We start from the raw sequence: 22,767 nt of genomic DNA on the forward strand, positions 1-22,767 counted from the left end.
AGGAGAGCAAAGGGCGAAATTTGCACGTGCACCATGTTCTCAGTTCGCTGCCTTTGCTTCGTGACCCTCTTTGCTTGCTATATGGACGAGAGCGCACAGCGCGTGCCGCCGCGGTACGGGTGGCGCAATGCCTTCGCTATGACGTCAGCGGCGTCGCTAAGCGAACCACGCCTTCCAACGCGCGGGGGACTCGGACGCACCACCACCAGCACCAGAACCACGCGCCGTTATACTTGGCGCACCGGTCGACGCGGAGATGGCTTCGCCGCGCACATTTGCAAGTCTGAGCAGCCTGCGCATGCACGGCCTCGACCACCGTGCGGAGGAGGCGCCAGCAAAGTGTTTCGCTCCAGGTGGACACACGAACCGAGAGGGAGAGGGTGAGGGGGAGAAAGAGATGGGCAGGTACACACCTTCTCGCCTTCAGTGGTCGTGGGTGTTACGTAGGCGCATGCATATGCAACCTCTGAAGTATCAGTCACGGCTGCTTTTAACCATAACGTATTCTATGTGACTTCCGGTTCCATATGGAATGCAAACTGCGTAGTGAGTGAGTAAGCGAGTGGTAGTGAGTGAGTGAGTGAGTAAGCGAGTGGTAGTGAGTAAGCGAGTGGTAGTGAGTAAGCGAGTGGTAGTGAGTGAGTGAGTGAGTGAGTGAGTGAGAGAGAGAGAGAGAGACTCGGATGTTGTCGGGAGAACCAGGGCACCTGGCATCCCAGAAATATGCCTCGCAGTGTTCGCTTCGTCACTTTCCTCAAGCTATGGGAGTGAACGAGAGTGGGAGCTTCCCCCAGTTTAGACGCCACTGTTAACTGTCATCACCGCTCAAGCATGACATTTATCGCTGATCTCGCATCACTATCGCTTATTGAGAACCGTGGGTACGTGCATGTGTTGAATTTCGCCGCGGGCGAATAAGGTAGAAAAGAACGCCCACAAAACAACAAAATGCAAACTAGAAGGAACGTCGCCGTGCACAGAACCAACGACTTAGCGATAATTTTATTTATTTAACTACTGTTTGATTGATTAATTGATCTTTCGATCGATCGATGGTCCTTCTAGAGCCGACAGGTTGAGAGTCGCATCTCTACTGGCCAGAGGATGAGATCAAGTATTGTGAGGGAAGATGTTGAACCAATACGTTGAGTTCTTCCGGAACAGCGCATCCAAGAGGCCATTGTCCAACTCGAGAGCGTATAGGCTCGGGTTGGACGGCAGCCTCTTGGGCGTATTCCAGAAAGGCAGCCCAGAGTGTGCACCGTTGGAGATATAGAGACAGAGAGATAGAAAAGCACTTTATTTGGTGCCAAACTAAGTGCCTAGCAACTCTGTCGCAACAGGGCTTACAGCATTCAGCACAAACGACCGCGGTTGCATCTGTTGCGGCCTCGATAGCAGCGCTCATGGTGCGAGAACTCAGCAGTGAGAATCAGGCTTCACTGGACGCTATGGCGGCGACGGGTCATCGCTCTCCTGTTGCCAGCAGTCTGGACCCCAAATGACAGGTTTGGACGAATTCGCGGTGGCATTCGTTAGCTTATTCGTGTACAACCACACGAAATCGAAGGCCGCGAGACAACCAAGGCCTATGCGCTACCTCCCTCCCTCTCCCTCCTCTCTCTCTCTCTCTCAAGCTTCCTGCCTCGTTTCCAGGCACTTGATCGCCATCATGATGTGTATGTTGCTGCTTTAACAGTACTAACAAAGAGGGGGGGATTCATAGGAGACACCCAATTCCATTATGTGCTGACAATGCGACAGCATTCGAAACAGCTGACGGCCTTACCGCGGCAGTGACGTCACGTCCATCCAGCCAATGGGCGAATTTTATGACCGAGGACGCGTTTTGGCACTACGGGGCTTCTAATGTTAAAAATACGTTTAGCGTGTTTGTGGAAACAGCCAGGGGGCAGGCAGCATGACGTGACAGCGTCGGCGAAACAACGTATACACACAGGGAAACGAATTATCAATGAAGAAATCACGAGATCGAAAAGGGGGGAAAAAAAGAAAGCTGAGATGTCCGTCTCCTTCCTCCTTGGCGCGAGCGCGCAGCGCAGGGAAGAAAAAAAAAAGTTCGACCAGTTGATAATTGTCGCTCGAGGCCCTTCATAAATCAAAACAGCCGGCACCCTTCCCCTCCTCAACGACTCGTGTCGGGGGGTGTGGGGGGGGGGGGGGGGGGGGGCTGTCACACGTCGCTGCTATAGCCACGCCGACCATCGCGCAATGTTACATGCCGTTGCGTGATCTTCCTGCGCTTGCTGTCAACGCTCGCTTGCGCCCCTCCCCTGGACACACAGTTGTTGCTGAGTAGTATGCGGAAAACCACTGATGTACTCCTGCAACCATAGCTCAGAGGGCGGTGACCTGTCAACGATTCGCTGCGCGTGCCAATGGATGCTAGGGATGTACTATCTTATCGACAGTTACCGGGAACATGACACCGCGTGACCTCGCGCACTATCAGTGCTATCTAGTGGGGCCGCGATTAGGAACTATCTCATTGCTCGTTAGTAAGCGTCGTGTTCCTTTCTCTTGTCGTAACCCTCCATGCAGTTTACCATTTTCGTTCAGAATGAACAAACTAGCCCGACAAATCTTATTGTATCGCATATGCGCAGTGCATTTCTGTGCGGCCACGTTAGAAAGCGCTGATAGTATAAGCAGGCCACTCACTCCTACGTTTCCACTAACCGTGATGAAGTTAGTACGGTAGTGCTCCACCTAACCTGAAGTGACCAAGCCGAGAAATGTGCCTTAGTCGCGCCTTGATGTGTCGTTCCTACGAACCGCTTGACCTCTTTCTACTGTGGTAAAAATGTTTACTGCGCTATGTTTTCGGAAACGTGCCTCACAAGCGCTGTCACCGAAAGGGACATTCCACTGGAAAGCAGACGCAGGCATCACTCTCGAGACGGCGTTCTTCTATTTGTTGCTTCACGTTCTAGTTGCTTCACATTCTAGTTGCTGCCAGCGGTAGTTCTTGGGCGTCGCTCGTGAATTGCACGGTCCACTTACAGGTGCCCACAGATGTTTTCCAAACAAATAATCATCTTCAGTCCGACTGCGTCCCCTGCAGATCAAAGTCCTCCACCGACCTCCAGTTAACCCTATCCTGTGCCAGCTGCGGCCACCTTATTCCTGCGACCTTCGTACTCTCTGAACGAGTAAGCAACAACAAAAAAAAATTGCCCAGTGTTTACGCTTTTCAACGCAACGCGCTAAACTCAGCGAAAACTGTCATCATGCAGTTTCCCGCTGCTAACGCCTGCGACTTAAAGACTTTGAGGCGACCTGGGCTACCACAATACCCCAACGGGGACCCGGTCACGTACCTGCAGGTGCTGGTCATGTAATGACACGTGATCTAACGTGGCGGTCACGTGACTAGATGATGACGGTGCACGTTTTGAGTCCGCTGGGGTGGGCTCCGTATAAGAAAACTTTCGCTGTGAAAAAAGCCTGGTCACGATGATGCGTGGAGGAACAGTCTCGCTGTGAAGGTGCACTGTGCATGTCGCGTCCCGGAAACATTTGTGGCCGCCTGTATGTGCACACAAGCCTTTCCTTTACGGAGCGCGCGGATAGCATGCAATATCCACGGACGCAAATCAACACAGTGAAATATATAGTGAGCGTAGTGGAAGACCCCGGATTATGTAGACGCCTTGGCTTTCTCAATCTGCCCCGAAACTTTAGTGCAACACGCGGGTATTTTTAAGTTTCGCATCCACCGGAGGACGGTTGTAGGCAGACCGTGCACAGTCGCTCTAAGATATATGTACACATCATCGTCCGCCAGGTTCCATGCATTGCAAAACAAAAAAATGTTTGTACCTTACTGACAATCAGTTGAACATGCCCTGCTCCAGCCTTTGCCAGTTTAGCCCCGCAAATCAACTACTACCGCTCCTCTTGTAGAATTCTTGCCGTATATGGGCTGTATTTCCTTCACTCTGGCGTCCACTCTTGCAATCTGAGATATCATCGGTCGTCTCTTTAGCGGATTACGTGTCCAGCTCAAATACACTTCCTCCTCCGGATTTCGGCTAGGGTATCATTAAGCCCCGCTTTCATTTAATCAACAAATGCATTTTACAGCGACAGCCGTTACTGGGACCCCACCACGAGCGGCCGTGTAACAGAAGCCCATGGTCGAAGGTGCTGTAGTTATCGTAGAAATAAGCGACCCAAGAGAAGCCAAGCCAACAGCCAATCCAAAAGAGGGGAGAAGGGTAGAAATAAGAGAGAAATAAGGAAAGCGACACGGAAAGAAGACAAAAACACACGAGCCAAGCCAACAGGACAGCTCTCATGGAATGTTTTAATTATGCCGCAACCTAGTTCAGCGAGCCGTTCCTGTCTGTAATCTCGTTACGATACTTGGAATCGCGAGAGAACGTTTAGACAATAAAACGTGGATCTCCCTAAAGATGCTTCGTACAAAACCGCAATGACACCCAAGTCCTCTTTTATAACTGCAATTCAGTAGATATGTCGTATCTCTTGGCCACGCAGACCTAGCCAACAAAGTCCGACCGGCTACCGTTATATTCGGGTAATTGCGGCACATTTCGTTTTACGATACGTCTTCTCTCTCTGTCGCCTTTATGGGCGCGCTTCTCGGCGATGACGTCAATTAGTAGGTCGCAGCTGCGAGCGCTCATGCGACGTGGCGCGGTCAAAGCTTGACGGATCGCATGCCACTGCGCCGGAAATAGGCCTTCTAAACGGATTCGGGCACCGAAAGAGTGACGAGGTCGTGTCAGAGGGAGAGAGTGTCCGGGAAAGGGCGACAGCGAAATGCGTGCGCAGATGGAAGAAGCATGTGGTCTGCATCACATGTGAAAGCGAAGCCGACCCGGACAGCTGCGGAGACTTGTGCCTTCGAAGAGACACGCGGGTCACGATGAGATATGATGAAAAGAACAAAAACGAATAAATAGTGAAAGAAACGAAACACAGATGACGCTGCTGGCCTACTTTCTCAGAGACGCTTCGCCCTGCAACTGCTCTATCAGCTGCTGTCCACTGCCACTGGCTCCATCTGCGCGTCAGCATTTCAACGACGAGGCACGCGCCGCAAAATGCGATCGAGTGTGCGCTCTGTCTCTCCTTATCCGATGATCCGATGCGGAGCTGTTAGAGGCAAGAGATGCAGCGCCACCAACCGCGAGGTGCACGCACCACATTTTCAATAGCCAGGCCTCCTCCCTTACAAAAATGGTCTATAGACAGCTTATAGACTTCTTATAGTCTCTATTGCGTTCCTATAGATGTTTCTTTTTGTTTATTCATAGTCTATAGATTGTCTATAAACAAAAGTCTATTAAAAGTGTATGGCCATAAATCTATAGATTGTCTATAGACTGTATAGAGGATTTGTATTGCCTATAGACTGCTCTCTAAGGTTTTTCGATAGAGAATCTTATAGGCTTTATAAAGGGATGTCAATGAACAGTCTATAGACTGCATAAAGAAATTTTTGTAAAAACTCGACCCAGCTATTCATCGCGCATCACTTTCCCACCACAGTTGAGCCTCGTTATAACGAAGTCGAAGGGGCACAGCGATTACTTCGTTATAACCGTAGCTTCGCTATAGCCCGTGTTAACCGAGCTTCCAAGGGGAATCATCATTCCTTCGTTATATCTAATAATTCTTTATAAGCCGTACCGTTATAGCGAGGTTCGACTGTACATTCAAGGTGACACTGAGGGGAGCTCCATCCAATTATTTGTTCTCAGTGAAAATTTACTCTCTGGATCGCGAAGTCTACACCGAAAGGGACGGGTTTCCAGCGTTTTGAAGTGAATGGCGCTGTAGCGTAGCGATCGGCACCCCAAAAAATACGAGTCGAAGCACGCATTTTCTTCGCTAATTAAATCAGCCTGCGATGGTGACACCTGTATTCTTTTTTTTTAGAACTTTTCTAGGATGTATAAAAGCTCAGTTCTCGCTGAGAATGGTCTGTGATTATACTCTATCGATCCCCGTCATTTTTCAGCAATGGTGAAGTCGGATGTATGCCGATTCTTCAACGCCATCTATTCGCCAACAAGCCAGTGTTGGCTTTGGCAATTAAGTGAAAGAAGAAAGGAAGAATTTGGTGCCGTAGTGGAGGGCTCCGGAATAATTTCGACCACCTGGGGATCTTTAACGTGCACTGACATCGCACAGCACGCGGGCGCCTTTGCGTCCCGCCTCCATCGAAACGCGGCCGCCGCGGTCGGGTTCGAACCCGGGGACTCCGGATCAGTAGCCCAGCGCCCTAGCCACTGAGCCACCGCGGCGGGTCAGACTGGTCATAATGTACGCCGAACAGTTTTTCTTCTGAAAATAACTTTATTATTATTATTATTATTATTATTATTATTATTATTATTATTATTATTATTATTATTATTATTATCTTTAACGTGCACTGACATCGCACAGCACACGGGCGCCTTAGCGTTTTTCCTCCATAAAAACGCAGCCACCGCGGTCGGGTTCGAACCCGGGGACTCCGGATCAGTAGCCGAGCGCCCTAGCCACTGAGCCACCGCGGCGGGTCAGACTGGTCATAATGTACGCCGAACAGTTTTTCTTCTGAAAATAACTTTATTATTATTATTATTATTATTATTATTATTATTATTATTATTATTATTATTATTATTATTATTATTATTATTAAATAGAGAATCAGCTAGTTGGATACAAGCACGCGTGGCTTCGTGTTACGGAAGTGACGCAAGGCTGCTGCTTCACCTCCATGCATCATTCAATCCCTCGATCACGCTGCTACTCTCTTCTACACTGCTTGCTTAGTTCGCTCCTGTTTCCTGAGAATAACGCACACAATGAACACGTACAGTCGTGAGCAATATAAGGCGGAACAAAGTTTCAACATGCATTCATTTATTATTTTATAATTATGTGCGGTAAGCACAGGTTTTTTGTTTTCAAATTAGTTTTCTTCTCAGCGTATAATATCCGAAAGTCATTCTCCAATTTAGCTCAGAAATAACGGCAGTATTTTCAATTTTGTTCGAAACGTTTGTTCCCTCTCGTATTGCTCCCGACTGTATACGTGGCTAAAAATCGGCGGCCGACTGAACGGCCCCTCGTTGGGCTCGACGATAAGAGGAAAGCTCGCACCGAACGCGAGGAGGCGCGCCCAACGATGTATACCACCCCGAATACGAGGAAGAAAAATAAGGCGACGCGGCTGCCTGAGCTACGCAACGCATAGCACCGGCAGCTGCCCCCCCAAAGTTGTTTGCGCGTCCGTCGACATAGTCGCCATTTGCGGCCCGCATATAGCCCGCCGCGTTTGTAAACAAGGTGAATAACGACGGCACTGGAACGCGAGGTAGCGAACCGCCGCTAATGGCTCCCGACGAGCATCGCGTGACAATATAGACAGGTTATGCACGGGACATTGCAAACGCACACCCGTACGCGCGCCATTTAGCAAGCGCCCCGTTTTCCTGCAGGCTGTTTTTGTACCCTACGCCGCTGCTTCTTTTTTTCGGGTGGTATTCCCGCAGCCACCGATCACCGATACACAATCGCTCGAGAACCACGCGAGCGGGAACGCAGCAGGGCCGACGGATGAACGCTGAATGTCGTCCGACTATTTCCGCGCCGCCCGTCGTTGAGTAGACTCCGTCCGTCCCAGTAGTTCCCCGCAGCAGTACCGAAGCTGCGATGAGTGCGCAGGCAACGTTCTGACGCTGCAGAATGTAGTGCCAGTATATAATAATAATAATAATAATAATAATAATAATAATAATAATAATAATAATAATAATAATAATAATTGGTTTTGGGGGGGAAAGGAAATGGCGCAGTATCTGCCTCATACATCGTTGGACACCCGAACCGCGCCGTAAGGGAAGGGATAGAGGAGGGAGTGAAAGAAGAAAGGAAGAAGAGGTGCCGTAGTGGAGGGCTCCGGCATAATTTAGACCACCTGGGGATCTTTAACGTGCACTGACATCGCACAGCACACGGGCGCCTTAGCGTTTTTCCTCCATAAAAACGCAGCCGCCGCGGTCGGGTTCGAACCCGGGAACTCCGGATCAGTAGTCGAGCGCCCTAACCACTGAGCCACCGCGGCGGGCCCAGTATAAAATAGGCATACGGGCATATGGGACGGCGTGCTTTAAGATTCGCGTGCGCCAAACGCTTTTCAATATCGAGCCTTAACGTACTGTTGGGTGCCCTAAACCGCCTTTTCCAAAATGGCTTGAAGATGTAATGAAAACGGCGCGACGTTCGAACAAGGACGAAAGTAGAACGCACAGGACGGGCCCAGCGCCACTCGGATCTGAGTGTTTTGCATACGGAGCCTGATGTGTCCTGAAGAAGCTTCCAAAACGCCGAAGACAGACTGTACTTCCAATGGCGCAAGTTTTCTTCTCAAGCAATACGACACCATTCGAGACTGGCAGGTTGAGACGGCGTTTACTTTGTGCAAATTTAAATCTGTATCTCTCCGTATGTAATTACTTCGGTTGTTATCCAAATCTTTACGAACTGTTTCATATTGCTGAACTGTATCTACTGCGTTTATTATCGGCAAACCCTTCGTTAGATTCTTTGCGTTGTGTTATACTGATGAATGCGTTTATAAGCTGTTTTTGATGTTTACTTTTGTATTGTGCATGAATTGTTCATTTGTTTGTTTGCTGCTGTCATGCCATGTTTTGGTTTCCTGGGCCTTTGTCAAGCTCTTTTTACAGCTTTTAGCCAGATGACCACCCAGTTGCTGGAAAATAAATTTGACTTCATTCGATTTATTGATTGATTTATTAGGTTAGCACACTAAATGGCAGGATCGGTGGGGAAACTTCGATGAATGAAAGGGCCCAATGTAGAAGAAATGTTTTCAAGTAAAACTCTTGCTTGGGCTACTTGGTTCACGCTTCGCGGTGTAATGAAAGCGGCCCGAGAGAGAGAAAGAAGGAGGAGAGAAAGGAGTGTGGCTACAAGCGACGCACTCCAAGAATGGCAAGCATATTGGTGTTGTTTTATTCTTTGTGCAGCTATAGGCCGAATGCAGCGCCATCTATGCAGGCAAACTAAGACTGCGGCATGGAGACACGCCGTATAGGGCAACCTCGCTGCCTGTGAGCTACACGAACGTGAGTCATTCGATCGAAGGCAAATAGGCTGATTGGCAGCAAAACGACCTTTATTATATTCCCTTCACCGTTCCTTTCGCTGATACCCGATTTTAGCAATATTACGTCTTTTGCTGCCATTAATCATGCGGTTTCGCCTTGGCATGGGGAATAATATTATGAAATCCCATTCTTATCACCCAGGAGTTGCATTTTTGCCTTTCAACTGTCAATAATTTAGTAGATCGGTTACCCTGTCATACTGCTATGGTTTTCCCGAACGGTGCTGTAATTATTTTGTGTCCTCTTTTTGTTGTTTGTACTTTTGTACGTGTTACGCACTGCCTCCCCTGCTCGGGCCAAAATCATGGCGCGCATTGTCTCGAAATAAGTAACGAAAACCAATACACAGAAGCCTACTGCACTGTATAATCGCAACTGGTCTCTTGCGCATAGACAGGCGAACGCAGTCGCACACCGTGGTGCAATTCGGGCACAACGCTGACAGCAGCTCCCATAACTAGTCGCACTATCAATTGCTGGGAAAACCACCCACCACACACTAGAAAAAAAAAAAGAGCCAGACGCGGGCGTCTCCCGGCTACCAGTCGTCTTCTTCGAAGATGCAGTAGAAACAACAAAAAATGAGAAATCCGGCTAGGGAGACTCGCCGACGCCTTCCGGGATTTGGTATATGGCATGAACGCGACCTGGAAACGTGTGTCGCGCTTCCTTTGCGTAACATCCGGAAATCCCCACAGCACCCGCGGCCGGAAATCCCCTTACCGCATTTCCGGCCCGCGTTATAGCGCAGAGCATGTTATTCTCAGGCCCGTTATTGTGATGCAAGTATAATGATCAGGCCTTGCCTAGCCCTATGATGCAGATCAAGCACAGAAGTTGCACACACATATGCAACGGGAATGAAAGGCGGTGAGGCCAGCCGCGGTATCTCAGTGGCTATGCGCTCTTCGGCTCCTGAGCCCATGGTCAAGGGGATGAATCCGTTTCGATGGAGGCGAGGCACGAAAGCAGTCCTGTGCGCGTTGAAGAAAACCCGGGGTGACCGAAGTTAATCCGGAGCCCTCTGTTTATTGCCTCCAGTGTTGCTTTTAAAGCCAGCCAGTCAATCAATCAATCAATCAATCAATCAATCAATCAATCAATCAATCAATCAATCAATCAATCATTACATACATACATAAATCAATTCATTGATTGATCGATTGATTGATCAGATAACTGATTTCTTGACTGACTGACTGATGGATTTGTCCTCAGAGTCAGTCAATAAGAGTCAGGCCACAGTGGAACAAGGAAAGAAACTTTAAGGGCTGGACAAATTGGCGATCCAAAACGCCCAAGCCCCGTGCGGCGCTCAGTTTTGAGAGCTTAGGCGTTAGTGGTTATGGCACTCGGCTGCTGACCCGGAAGACGCGGGTTCGATCCCGGCCGCTGCCGTCGAATTTCGATGCAGGCGAAATTCTAGAGGTCCGTGTACTACTGTACGATGTCAGTGCACGTTAAGGGCACAGGGTAAGGTAAAATTAGAAAAAAATCGTCGTTTTTTTTCTTTTGGAATTTTAGAAGTTCAATTCTTTCTACACATGTTCCATGATCGCACTTTCCTCAGAAAGCCATATTTACGGCTGAAAAACGCTTTTTCCGAAACCAAGTAGTGAGCGGCCACGCCCCCTTTCAGGATTAACGTCAATTTTTTCAACCAAAAAGTCCACCACCTGATTTCAAAACTTGTCTAAAATCAGCTACATATAAAAAATTGTCTGGCAACTATTGTACAGCTCCTCTTTTTTAGCCAAGGCTGCGTTCCAATACTCTAGACGTCTAACAAGACGTCTAGTGTGACGTCTAGGAAGCAGTCTATATGTCCATGTATTGGAACTTGTCTAGTGCTCACGCCGCCTCGCGGCATAATAATGTAACTAAAGCTTATGAACAGTTGTACTATTTTTCACAAACTGAGCAATAAAGATAATTAAAAACGTGTTTTCAACAAGTTTACACATTTCTTCTGGAATGAATTTGCGCGTAAACCGGACTGGTGGATGTGCCTATCGGTCAGTCTACTTGTAGCAGACGGGACCGCTCTCCGAAGACGACGCTAAAGAGATATGCGATTATTCTTTTATTATTGATGCTCAACTGTACATGCTCCTCGAACGTGCTCGTCCAGACGGTCCTGTAAACATAAGAATACGAAAGACTAATTAATATGCGCGAAATACGATACGGCTAATATACACTGCCACAGGAAAACACATACGTGACATTAAACCCGCTGTCTGCCCTACGTGGCACTCGGAGACAGCGAGAGACCTAAATACAGCAGCGATCTTTAATCCTGCAACGACTAAAATCAATTCGCAACATGCCGGTGTATTTGTTCTGAGAGTGTAGAGATAAAAAAGAATGCACGCGAAAGAGTTGATGCAACTAATACAGCAACAGAAGAACACATTTGTTAACCGTCACGCCAGCCGTCTTAACGCCCGTCGAGGAAACCAACGACAGCGACGAGTATTCTCTAAAATCAAGATCCGGCATCGTCCGGATCACGTAAACAGACCTACAGCGTCCGCTGCTGTAGCAAAGCTCTCAACTGCACGATTTTCTCCTGCGTGATTCACTGCTAGGAATCGCACGTCCACGAAGATTAATTAGCCACTAGTTTGCGTACCAAATAACATTATGGAATGACTCACATTTTTCCTTTCCTATACTCCGTGTACAGTCCGACGCCCGCAAGAGCACGACTCGCTCATCCGCGTATATCAGCTCCGCCATCTTTAGACAGCAAGTTAGCCTGCATCGATGTGGACTTCGGCGAAGCAGTCTTATGAGACTGCTTCGCCGAGAAATGGAACGCGTCCCAAGATGGCGGCTGTCCGGCTAGACGTCTAAGTAGCCGTCTACTTGGGAGTATTGGAACGCAGCCAAGACAATCCTGAGACGCTTTGCACGTTTTTTCCACGTTTCTGCAACCTTCATGCAGCTGCGTCCGAGTGCTATCCCTTTCGATCAGTATTGTAAATTGTGCCGGTGTTGGTTGCTGCTGATAAGTTGAGATGCCCAGGGCAAAGAAGGTCTTCGTCAGGCGTGAATTTCACGGCAACCGCTACGCTCATCGTGAAAAAGCAAAAGGATGTCCACGACCGAATGAGATCCCGAACGCCGAACGCGCCAGCTCCTCGACATCGAAGCTTTCAAGATTTTCTCTGTGCTTCCAGGAAGAGGATGTGCTACAGAGCAGCAGCCAATATGCCTTAATGGACATGGACGGCATTTGTGTCGCAATTACACAGATTTGTGTGTGCAGAGAGTGCGGTGGAAGTGTTGAGCTCATCGAAATTGTGACAAAACGGGTAGGTGTTGCAAGCGTTTACAGTTTGAACTGTGAAGTGTGTAGTGCCGCACAACGATTTGAGACGTCGAAGAAAACTACTTCTGGCCTCTATGAAGCCAACCTCAGGTTAGTGTATGCCTTGAGGTCCATTGGTAAGGGAATGGCTGCAGGAAATACACTCTGTGCTATGCTAAACCTTCCTAAGCCGCCGACAAAGTTTGCGAAATACAATCAAGAGCTTCTAGGTCACATCGAAGCTGCTGCTCAGGAGTCGATGAAAAGGGCAGCTGACGAAGCTGTGCAGCTGAATGAGGGGGATAAAGACATCGCAGTTGCTCTTGATGGAAGCTGGCAGAAGCGAGGCCATACTTTCAATAACGGCATAGTCTCTGCGACCAGTGTAGACTCTGGGAAAGTGCTGGATGTGGAGGTTTTGTCTAAACGTTGTCCAAAGTGCAGCATCAAGGGTACAAACAGTGACCCCCTTCATAGAGAGGTGTGCCAAAGCAACTACCAAGGCATTAGCGGTGGAATGGAAGTCGCAGGAGCACTGAAAATTTTCGGCAGGAGTGAGGAGCTTCACGGCGTTCGATACGTCAAATACCTTGGGGATGGTGACAGCAAGGCTTTTATGGCTGTGAAGGCACAAATGCCATAAGGTGATTCCGTTGAAATATCCAAGGTTGAGTGCATAGGGCACGTGCAAAAAAGGATGGGCACAAGGTTACGAAGGCTAAAAAAAGGAAACAAAGCAGGAAAACTCTCTGATGGAAAGAGCCTCTCGGGCCGAGGCCGACTGACTGATGCAGTAATAGACAAGCTCCAGACGTACTATGGTTTGGCCATCAGAAGAAATGTAGGAAACCTGGATGAAATGCGAAAGGCCGTTTGGGCAACCTTCTTCCCCTTATCGGCCACAGACGATGACCCATGCCATGGACTTTGCCCAAAGGGACCTGATACGTGGTGTGCCTTCAACAGAAGTCAGTCAGAGGGCAAGCCATTTTTCCACAAGGAGAGTTTGCCTGCATCTGTCTTGGAGGCTATCAAACCCATTTACAGGGAGCTATCGAAGGCTGAGCTCCTAGAGAAGTGCCTGCATGGGCGAACTCAAAATGCAAATGAGTCGTTCAACCATGTTGTTTGGGAACGCGCGCCAAAGAATGTGTTTGTTAGGCTTCGGACCCTACGGATGGCAACACTGGATGCTGTTCTTTCATTTAATGATGGTAGCATCGCACGGGCCAACGTTTTGAAGGCGTGTGGATTGAACCCAGGGAGCAACACCATCAAGTGGCTGAGAGAAGCTGACCATAAGCGCATGTACTTTGCGGACCGAGCAACACGACAGCTTACAAAAGAGGCCCGACAGTCAAAACGACAAGCCGAAAAGCGAAAAAATGACGGCGACAGTGACTACGAAGCAGGGGGCTATTAAACCAATTACTATGGAGGCGTTTCTGCGAATAAAAAATGGTTTTTCACATCTTTTTTCTCTTTACACTCTATTATCTCAAAACAGTGTTTTTTCTTACAAAGGTACCATTATTTCCAATGCCTTTCAAAACAGACGGCTGATTTTTTTTTGCAATCATCTACATAAGTGTTGCCAACTACTGAACTAGAATTAAGCAATTTCACGGAGCAGTTATTCTGTTATGAATTTTGAAATGCGCAAAGAAAGGCCAGATTTGTGTACTACCGGAAAAAATTTTATTAAAAACCGAATTTTCAACACATTTCAAATATTCTAGTTCAGTAAAAAGAGCTCAAAATTTGGCAAACAATTAGGCTACTGTTATTAGTTAGTGAGAAACATGTACCTCAACATGGCCTAAAATGCATGGGAAGTATAGGGCTTACCCTGTGCCCTTAAAGAGTCCCAGGTGGTCGAAATTTCTGGAGCCCTCCACTACGGCGTCTTTCGTAGCCAGAGTCGCTTTGAGACGTTAAACCCCCATAAATCATAAACCAAACCGTTAGGAAAATAAATAAAAAATAAATGTGTAGGCCTGTGTGCGAAAAAAGCCGATACAAACCGGGACAGCACATGCTAGTGATCCTAATGAACCAGAACAGCGTTCCCGCTGTCCGATACGCGACGCCTGCGGTTCGTTCTACGCGCGGCCGAACTCACAGCTGTTCGTACGAGAGTTGAGCTTCTCGCGATTCGCCAATGTTGCGTGCACCGAAATGGCAAAACACTGCTTCGAGAACAAGGATCTACCAGAATTTCAAGTCGGCCTTTCGAGTGGTGGACCGAGCGTCCCATTGCAGAAGCCAGCGCAAGCCTGCAACGAGCCGGATTTCATATACTCAGTCCGTAAAAAACACTCCGCGCTGCGCAGCCAACATCGGAGGGATTTTTCCACGAGTAGCATGCAGTTGCGGAGAAATCGGAAGATGCAGCAGCGAATTCCCCCTCATCGGAGAGTGCGTTCCCGCGTGTAACAGCGCGCACAGACACCGCGTATCTTCCAGCGCCCCATTCCGGCCTGGTTTCCGTTGCGATATACATCTACGCGCCGCGCGGCCTCTTCCAAAGCAAGGATCCGGGGAAAAGAGGTGCCATGCCCGAACGCGATGAATCGCCTAAAACGCACCTGGAGTTTCCTACGGCGCTCCGTGGGTGACGCACACTAGGCGCAATAAGGGAGTAATTACTCATTGGTATCCACCCAAGCGCATCCATACGCGGCTACAAAGGAAAGCTAAACAGCTGTCTCAGGAACTTCCCAGTTAATGAAAGAATTCGTCCTGGACCCGGGGTTCGAACCCGAGACCACCGCTTCACCGGAGCAGTCGCTCTACCGAATGAGCTAACTGGGACTGAGCTAACCGCGGGAGCTTGGCATTCCGGTTAGCTCGGCTGGTAGAGCGACTGCTCCGGTGAAGCCGTGGTCCCGGGCTCGAACCCCGGGTCCAGGACGAATTCTTTCATTAACTGCGAAGTTTCCGGAAAAGTTGTGTAACTTGTGTAGAAGACATGTAGTTGTGTAGAAGACATCTCAAAGAAACAGTTATTATCTGTCATGTGCATTTTCGAATCTATTGTGGCATCAATGTAAATAGGTTTGGTGTATTATATTGTCTATTGTTCCTATTGTTTATGTGCATCTCTGTTGTGTACGCAGTCAGGTTTACACTATTGTTGTCCTTTTTTCTTTGTTTGTTTTGATGGGGATGTTCAGCTCAACTTCAGCCTGATGTTCGCGAAACACACTGCTGTCGTTGTATTCATGGGGCACTGGGTGCTACTTCAAGCAGCATTATGCAGCTTTTTGCCCAGTGTCCCCTTTTTCCACTGTAATGTGTGTGGAGAAATACATTTTCAATTTAATTCAACTTTCCTTTGTAGCCGTATGGCTGCGCTTGGGTGGATACCAATGAGTAATTACTCCCTTATTACAAATCTTCCCTGGAGGATTCTCCTAAACATTTGACCATCAGTGAAATAGCGTCTCAGTTTCGGTCTGAGTTTGTCCTCACCGTGGCGGAGCGTTTTTCTTCAGCCTCGCTGGCCTAGCCTATGAAGGGCCGACAGTGGCGTAGCCAGAAATATTTTTCAGGGGGTGTTATATGCCGCCGGTTTAAAAAAAAAAGGAAAAAGCCTGCGCCCAAACAATATATTTGTCATTTTTCCGCTTTAATAAAGCCGAAGGGTTAGTTGTTTCGCTAATTCCCTATGATATCTACATACAGATACGAGCGCACACAAGACACCGAGGACTTGATTAGTAAAGAAAATTCATGTTCCCACAAAAAACAGTCGTAAGAAAAATCGCGACTATTCGCAATATTTTCACATAATATATAGCAACACGAAAGCTTCTGTTCTACAATAAAGTCAGCAACTGCGAACGAATGGCATTTGTAAGAACTTGTACAGCATGCATGTGAACCTGGGCCAGGCCGCAGAGGCGCTTTAAAAAAAAGCACAAGTTTATTTTCGCGACAGTTTATAATTTAAGGGCGTTGCACAGGAAGAAAATGTAGGGTAACGTGAAAAGCTACGTTTAATTTGAAGAACTGTGCTTACAATTAATACGGGTGCCAGAAAATTTCGGGGGTGTTCTGACAGCGGAACACACCCCCTGGCTACGGCCCTGAGGGCCAACACTGCATTTTGTCCCTGGCGCTTATTCGCGGTTTGAACGCCGAAAAAAAAAAATGGACAGTAATAGGTGCATCGTCGAGGTGGAACCGCGTCCCATTTGCGCCGTCCGTTAGCAAACGAGAATCGCATGTTGCATGCAGCGGAGTGGAATCTACGAGACGCCGTCGCGGCGATACGTCGGTACGTTGGCCAACATTTCGACGAGAAGACTTGTCGCCGCCTGGGGCTTGTATTCGCCCAAAAAGCGAGCCCTCTTGCGGAAACGTTGGCTAGAGGACCGAGGCTTCCAAACCGCGCCTTGACGATTTCGCGGCGTCAAGAATTCCATCTTCGCACCGTGGATCCGCCTGATTCAGGCGGGCTTCAAGGAGGTCGACCTCATAAGAGAGCGTGGGTATACGAACTGCGACGCAGCTGTCGCTATGACTGCATGCAGTAAAAAAAGAAACAAAAAAACTACCGTTAAATGGGTCCAGACATAAAAATTTCGAACGCAAACAAACGATACGATTTGTTTCATGAGCATATGGAGTTGCCTTCTTAAATAATAATAATAATTGGTTTTTTGGGGAAAGGAAATGGCGCAGTATCTGTCTCATATATCTTTGGACACCTGAACCGCGCCGTAAGGGAAGGAATAAAGGAGGCAGTGAAAGCTTCGAAACTCGCAGGCGTTGAGTGGATCATAATTTAATACGATTTTGAATGTTGTCCGAACAGTCGCTCGGCATTTCCAGCCTCGAGTGACGCGCTCCTGTGACGTGTTCCGTCTACGTGTTCCTGTGTAGAAACAGAAACGCTCTCGTAACAGTATACCTGCTCTTTCTTATTCAGCTGTCCGTGTTCGGTGTTTCGTCATCATCATCAGGCTGACTACGCCCAATGCAGGAAAGGTATCTCCCGTATCCCTCTAATTAATCCTGCAGCTCCGCAAAATCAGCACCCCAGCGACGTACAACGAAGAAAGCTGTACCAGTTGGTTACCGCCGAAGGGAGACACCTTTTCTAACTCCATTGTTGACGGGACACAAGAAGGTGAGACACGAGGCCACGATGGACACCATCCTGGGTGTCCAGGCTAGTTCTGTCGTCGTCCGTGTCGTGAATTAGAACTGGGAATAAGTTTGCTCGAACATATCGTCTAAGCGACGTCCGACATATCCGCACCAAAGCCGCCGGCCCCGCAGTGTCAGGATACGCACCACCACGGAGAAAGACCAGAGGTCATCCGGCAGGGAAGGACGCGTCAACGTACGAACTAGGCACGTAGGACTTTCGGGGCAAGCAGGCGTCGTCGCCCCCAGAGGGCTCTCGACGCCCTCACCCTCTGCAAAAGCGAAAGTTTCGCGAAGCCGAGAAGTTCGCGAATACGGGCCGCACTCTCCCAGGCATCCCGAGCTTAACGGCACAAGCACCACAAGTCGCGCCGTGAGTGACATGCCAGTGCAGGCACAAGGACGCGCGAATGTAGTCGTGACCGTAGCCGCGTCGCCAAGTGTGCCGAATGTTCCAAGTTCGGCGTTCGATGGACTACTACAGAGTTCGACGTCTCCTCTTCCCAGTTTCGTCCAAAAAAAACATAACAAAAACGAAGGAAGAAACGAAAGAACAAAGTTCAAGAAGGCAGGCCGTGATCCGTCCAGGACGGAGCAGACAAATCGTCTCTTGCCACTTTCCGCTTATCACTTACCAGAAGAGGCACGCAGGCGAGGACAGACGCCGACCTCCGCGCTCTTGGTCCTCTTCGGGCCGAAAGATACAAAACATCGATATGCGGAAAAAAATGGCCGCCTCCGTGTGGGTAGCTCATGCGGGAAGGGAAGAAATGGAGGGGGGAGGCGCTAACGCCTCGTCTTTTCTCGGAGGAGCCCTACCGCGATGTCGCGGCTGCTCTTCAATGACGTCACGGCCCTCCGTTGCGTGGCGCTAGCGGTGGGCGTGGCTGCTTCCCTTTGACCCGGACGAGGCGGCTCCAGAGGGCGCACGTGTCGCCGAGAGGAGGGCGCACCGGCGCGGTCGAACGTACTCTCGCCGAGGGAGAGAGGGGTCAGCGGTCGGCCGGCGGTCAAAAGCGTGTCAGGTGTCACGTTGACCGGCCCAGTACTCACGGGGACCCTCCTCACCGGCGGACGCCGATGAAGACGTGCTGGCCGCACGCATGCAGTCTTTTCGGTCACAGCGCGCGTGGTGCTCCCTGTCGGCGTGTCCGGTTCCCGACCTTGACCGGAGGCAAAGCATCCTCCCGGTGTTTCGGAAGGGGACGTGATGTCTGGAGATCGCCGAGCGGCATGCGGGAGGTCAGCCACGGTGGCGGCGCTCGTCAGCCCGTGACACGTACGTGGCGTTTCTAGGGGAGCGATGTGCGAACCGAACTTGCACGTTTCGCGAGGCTTCTACGCTTCGGGAAAGAAATACAAAAGATACACGTTGCGGAGGGCATGTTGCAGCGATATCCTTGTTCGCTCTCGCGGGAATTTGACAGCCCCGTGGGAAATCCGAAGAAAAATTTGGTAAAGGATAGCCGACCAACAATACAGAGCCCGCAGATTGGAACTGTGTGTAATGTGACTTTATCAGCGTACACTGCATACTTGGTTGCGTGGAGTGAAAAGATGCAGTCGACACTACCAACAATGGCCGCTGAAGCAGGCAGCATCTTTTGATCATTAAATGCATTTCTGCAGTACTCTAGCATGGCATTGCTACAGGGGAGGAGGGGGTCAAAGGAACGAAAGCTCTGATGCGAAAGGCGTGGGGCGGGTTTAAGGCTGTGTCACGTTGTCGCACTGTGGCGAGGAGGAAAATGGCGACTTCTTTTCGTTGAGTTGCAGAGCGAAGTGCCTGCGCAAGAGAGCGCAATCCTGTAGCCGAGCATTCCGAAGACTCAGACCACCTACAGGAAGACTCAGACCACAGAATCAATTTCGACGAAAGCAGCACCCGTGATGAAGGAGCCGAGTCGGCTTCGAAACGTCGGGTTCGAAATTAAAGTTTCTTCGTTGGAGATGTGCAGTTTATTATAAGTCTTCAAACCCAACCAGACAGGAAAATCTGTCGAAATATTTAGTTTTCAACTGCAATTTCACTGCGTTCAACTGAAGTCTCGCACCGCCTGATGTGTAGCGTCCAGTCGCGCCTATAGCGGGTTCGAAGAGCGCCGCGGACTGCTGCGAAGCCTGACCGCAGTAGTGCGCGAACGCCGAGTGACTCATGGTTCTGCGGACTACCCGTTAAAGAAAATGGGTGGTATTACAAGCGCGTGGGATTACTACCGTTTTAAACACGTTTCTTTTTCAAAACGACATCTAGATGTGTGTCTGTATGAAACGACGGCCGTGTAAATATATGCAGGGTTCTTGCGTCCCGGCCTTCTATTTCTGAGCTGCTGCTGTTACAACGATCGATCGTAATCTGTATTTAGCAAAGTAAGAACATACACTGTCCCATCGAAAAGAAGCGCAGCCAACTTCTAACCGTGGATGATGTGAGGAAAAAGTAGACAACTATAGGGTTAAGGGGGCCGTCATCAGCGATGGGGATCTCTGTGCGGGACCAGGAAGAGAGGAACGGGAGATACAAGCGATAGATAACTACCAATTGAGACGAGGAGATAGCAAGAGCACGATCAGAATCAGGTGTGGTTGAACGCTTCCGCCTCACTCTCCCGTCTCATTCCTCACGGTTCTTCGTTTTTATTGGTTTCCTTCCATCTGAGGAACTTACTGGAGATACTTTTTAGATGCCGTTTTTCGCTTCAGGCGGATTTCTTCAACGTACGCTTTTCGCCGCAGGAATCAGTGTTGTTGTTGTTTTTTTTTCTTTACGTCACGAGTAGATAGACGGCATACTGCCGTTGTGGCTCAGTGGTCATGGCGCTCGGCTCCCGGCCCGAAAGACGCGGGTTCGATACCGGCCGCGGCGGTCGAATTTCGATGGAGGCGAAATTCTAGAGATCCGTGCACTGTGCGATGTCAGTGCACGTTAAAAATCCCCAGGTGGTCGAAGTTTCCGGAGCCCTTCACTACGGCGTCCCTCATAGCCTCAGTCGCTTTGGGACGTTAAACCCCCGTAAACCGTAGATAGATGGTTATCCCAAAGAACTTCCCTATAGCTGTCAGTCCGTACTGTTCCTATAAACCGTATGTCACATGCCGACGCGTGCTTCTGTTCTCGGTACAACAGCAACGAAAAAATTTTTTGTTTAAGTGAGGCTGGATCTATGCGTTACTCAAGTGCTTGCAAGTGGTACTCCAGTGCCTGTATGTGTTCCTATAGTGGTTTGTATGTGGTACTCTAGTGCTCGAATGTGCTATTCTAGTTCTTATATGCGTTACTCTAGTGTTTGTATGCGGTACTCTTCGTGTCCTGTTTGTCGTGCTTGTGCCACGGCGCTCCGAACACTACAGAGAGTCATAGCATAGCGCGATCCGCTACCATGAGCCGCTTCCCCGAGCCACCACTGCGCGTGCGCAGAACGCCCTGAGGGCGCCAGATGGCGCCACGTTCTCGTCAGCTGCGTGCGCGCCTGCCGCGTCGGGACCAATCAGCGCGTACGCAGTGGTGCCCGCGAAGCGGATCACGCTATGCTACAACTCTCTTATATCACAACAGCACGCTGCCCACTTACTCTCCCTTCATATTTTGTCTCACTCTAGGCAAGAAGACAATCAATGCGCAGGTCAGACGAAACACTATTCACAACAGGAAGGGGGGTGGGGGTGAAATTGCGAGACAGCCAGCAGACTACGAAGGTCAAGTATTCGTCCCGCCCCCTAAGCAGAGCTATATAGCTGTCATAAACTGCACCTTCCTTCGCCGAGACGACGGTTTTCGCAGAACGCGCTAACCACACACTCCTGCACGCGCCTGCTAGAAGTGTTGTCAGCGCTTAAGGGGAAAGTGGGGGAGGGGGGAAGCCCCGCTCTGTGAATGATCTGACCGACATGAACGGAAGGTTGCGAGGCGTGGCTCGACCCGCTGCGCGCCACATGGAACGTGGTGCGCACTTAACTGCACCGCAGCTTCAGCGCCGACTCTCCCCGCACTTTTCGGTGTAGCCTGCAGCGTTGGTTCTGCACAGACGCGAAGGTGATAAAACGAGCGACTGCAATCAAAGCACGGATATTTTATCTTATTCTTTCTGCGACGCCTTTCCGTACGTTTGTTTCGCCCGAAAACGTATTCTAATCGCATGCAGCATAGCGAAAACTGGAGCCCTCAGGGTCGCCGCTGGAGGCCGCTTTGCGCCAAATTGGCTACTTTACGACCCCGTCTGGCGACGAAAATTCCAGGTTGGCTCCCTGCCTATTTTCCGGATACTCTGCACTTCTATTTTGGCGCATTTACGAGGCTTTTTTTTTTTAATCGCACCATCCACCCCGGTGGGGGTGGTGTGTATCGAGACACCCGTACACCCGCGGCTAGCGTAGCTATAGGCAGCCTACATATCTAAAGAAGGTGACATTTTCAGAGAGAAGATTTCGCTAGACCGTTTCAATAGACCAAGAAACCGTGAGAGAGCGCTGCTTTCAATTCTTGAGGCAAATGGCGGTAAAACTTCTACAGCGGCTTCCAAGTGAATCGTCTGAACTTATTGGGCTTCATGACATCAACTCTGATGACATAGAAGGCGCGAAGAGCCGTAAAACAATACTGAAGATGTCATTGCGTTCTTTTCTTTGGGGGGGGGGGGGGGGATGTCCCTCTATCGAGCTAGAGTCAGAAATAATGGAACTGCAAACAAAAAGCGTGAACTTGATCACGAACCATGTTTGAATTTATGGCGCCCATGGAGATCGTATAAAGGTAAAGGCACTTGCGACGAATGCCCTTTTCCACACTCGGAGAAAGGCGCACTGAACAGTTTGTTAGTTCGTTTCTGACGCTGATGCTGAGCGCGTGTTCTCTTCTGTGAACCTGACAAAAAAAAGAGATATGCAACAAAATCAAGCTGGACTGCCTAATGACGATTCCACGAATAAAGTTAGGTCTGCAGGTTCAAGGAAAAACTGATTCAACGTCCTACTGGGTTTGGCTACAGAACCCCACAAAATGATTCTCTCAAGACCACTATCTACGCGCCGCGAGCATTTAATATTTCAGTTACTTACTGGCAACGTACCTGTGGCTTGTTCACCTACATGACCACCCATTTCACTTCTAGAAAT

The 22,767-nt window shown here is 49.3% G+C and overlaps 1 protein-coding gene and 1 long non-coding RNA gene across 2 annotated transcripts in view; both read right to left on the minus strand.

The window, feature by feature from the left end:
- Positions 1 to 22,767, minus strand: part of LOC144133469 (inositol-trisphosphate 3-kinase B-like) — a 246,175-nt gene that overhangs the window by 167,162 nt on the left and 56,246 nt on the right. The gene's annotated exons all lie outside the window — the stretch shown is intronic.
- Positions 11,251 to 11,980, minus strand: LOC144133473 (uncharacterized). The gene is made up of 2 exons (XR_013315057.1): positions 11,843 to 11,980; positions 11,251 to 11,319 (listed from the first exon to the last, which is right to left on the minus strand). It is a non-coding gene; the product is annotated as an uncharacterized LOC144133473 (long non-coding RNA).

This window comes from Amblyomma americanum, chromosome 5 (genome assembly GCF_052857255.1).
Source record: "Amblyomma americanum isolate KBUSLIRL-KWMA chromosome 5, ASM5285725v1, whole genome shotgun sequence".
In the NCBI taxonomy this organism is placed as follows: Eukaryota; Metazoa; Arthropoda; class Arachnida; order Ixodida; family Ixodidae; genus Amblyomma; species Amblyomma americanum.